This window comes from Empidonax traillii, unplaced genomic scaffold (assembly GCF_003031625.1).
Source record: "Empidonax traillii isolate 1590-97213 ecotype Southwest subspecies unplaced genomic scaffold, ASM303162v1 scaffold1241:size257926, whole genome shotgun sequence".
NCBI classification, from domain to species: domain Eukaryota; kingdom Metazoa; phylum Chordata; class Aves; order Passeriformes; family Tyrannidae; genus Empidonax; species Empidonax traillii.
The window spans coordinates 9,406-11,664 of NW_020956434.1; positions in this window are offsets into that span (position 1 = coordinate 9,406).

Below are 2,259 nucleotides of genomic sequence, written 5' to 3' on the forward strand. Positions count from 1 at the left end.
TATATATTTTAAGTGTAATGAAAAAGTAACCCAGATGTATAAAAATGTGCTAACACATTATGTCCTATAATGTGCACTAAATGAACAAAAAACCAGCAAACAAACAAAAACCCAAAAAAACCCCAAACCAAACCAAACAAAAAAAACCCCAAAATCCAAGCAACAACCAACCAACCAATCAAAAAAAACCACAAAACAAAACCAAACCAAAACCAACCAACCAAACAAACAAAAAACCACAAAAAAGAACCTTAACAAAAATTGAATCAGTCCTGGACTTTGATCCACTCAAACAAGTGCAGAAACAAGTACTATACATTGCTGCAGTGAGCCTACCATTACTGAAGAAGCAATAACATGGCAAAACCTGTAAGATTTGTCCTTTCCCAATTTGAAAAGAGGAAATACAGAAATGTTGCCGTCTGTCCTTTTCAGCAGGCATTGTCATGTTCCCCTTTTCCTTGGGATGCATTACAACAGAACATGGTTTTAACATGCATCTAGACTGGCAGGGAATGAAAGCAGCAGGAATATGAGAGTCACATTTGGAAGAGTAGGTGGGCATCTGTCCCTACCCTGACACGAACTTAGGGAACTATTTATTGCCTTCTTGTCTACTACATCTGCCCTATGTATCCTGCAATGTAGACACTGCTGTGAAAATATTCATAGTATTCAGCAATAAACCAACACAGAGAAAAATACTTTGGGAAAAAAAAATAAAAGAAAAAAAGGAAATACCCCATAAGATGTCCACTTTCTTCTGCATGCTTAGCCTGAATGGAACAAGTTTCCTCTGTAAAAGACTGTCTTGGAAGGACCTCAAACAGTTATCTGCTCACTTGGGACAGAGATCTGTTCATAAAGTCAGAACTCTGCATTTGTAGGATTTGACTTTCTTGGAACAATAGCTTGCATGTACACTGGAAAATTAAAACCTTTGGGTTTTTTGGAGAGTCTTTTCTTTTTAAAGCCATTGGTTTTCTTTCATACTTGATTTTCCTTATATCTGTCTATCAAAGTGAGCCTACATATTCAGGCAGAAAACAGCCCAGCAACCAGATCTGCAAACCATATTCAGAGTATTCTAGAAAAGCCCTAAATTCATCACAGCATATACTTGATAATGGAAATAAATCTCCTGGGTCTATTTGAGTTTTTATTTGTCATAAGTGCCCTATCTCAGTGCAGGTTTGTCACCTGCCTGTGGGCTGGTTGTGTCAGTGTTCCAAATCCCTCATTGCAGCTCACAGAGGGCTATCACTGAGTTGCATCAATCCCCAGCCAGTGTATCAGACAATTAACCTTACAGTCTGCTCTCCTACAACTCCCTGGAAATAAAAACATTTCCCTGAAAGATCAGAGGAGGCAGTGCTTTCTAAATGCATTTAAACAGGCTGCCTGAGCAGATTTCTTTGCTACCTACTTAGGAAATTCTTGTGTTGAACAATGGAAATAGCTCACACACAGCTGGTGTGAGGGGAAATAAAGGTCTCAATAGCTACTGAAATATGCTGTTTGCTTGTTTTGTTTTTTAATTTTGTTTTGTTTTGTTTTAAAGGAGTACTTTTCCTGGAGGAATGGTAGATTGATTTCTGCCTTGTGTTTGCTGCATGTTCTTTGGTCATATGATTCTTCAAGTTATTTAAAATCACATACAGTCTTGAAATATCATTGCAGCTTTCTAAATGATTGAAAGTTATGTGTTCTGGCAGGGCTGGAGACTCTGTCCCTTTCTTCATGGCAATGCATTTAGTTGTTCTGTTATTGTCTGTATGGCAGCAGTAGTAATAGATTTTTGTGAAGCTAGGGCTCCAGTGGGAAAGATAATGCAGAAACAATTCAGAGAAGATGATCCATGTCTTAAAAACTGCAGTTTTTAATACCTTGTAATTTAGAATGCAATAAGGGAGCTAACCTAAAATAAGAGGGAATGTGTTAAGGAAGATGAGGGCAACTACAGGAATATATAATGATATAAAGTTTCTTTGAACACAGTGTTGAACTTCCATACTATTTATCAGCTTAGAAGAAAAAGTCTCCTCAGCAGTATGAATAACTACTACCAAAGCCTTTTCAGGAAGCTGCTGTTCAGATGTACTCTGTACAGCTATTCTTTCTCTTCAGATCTGTAGAGTTTTATAATGCACCTATCTTGTGTTACAAGACTATTTTTAAATGTGGCAAGCAAGAAACTTCTATAAATTGTAGATGTTATTCTCAGATGTAATGTAAAACTTAGTAGCTGGGCTGACCCAG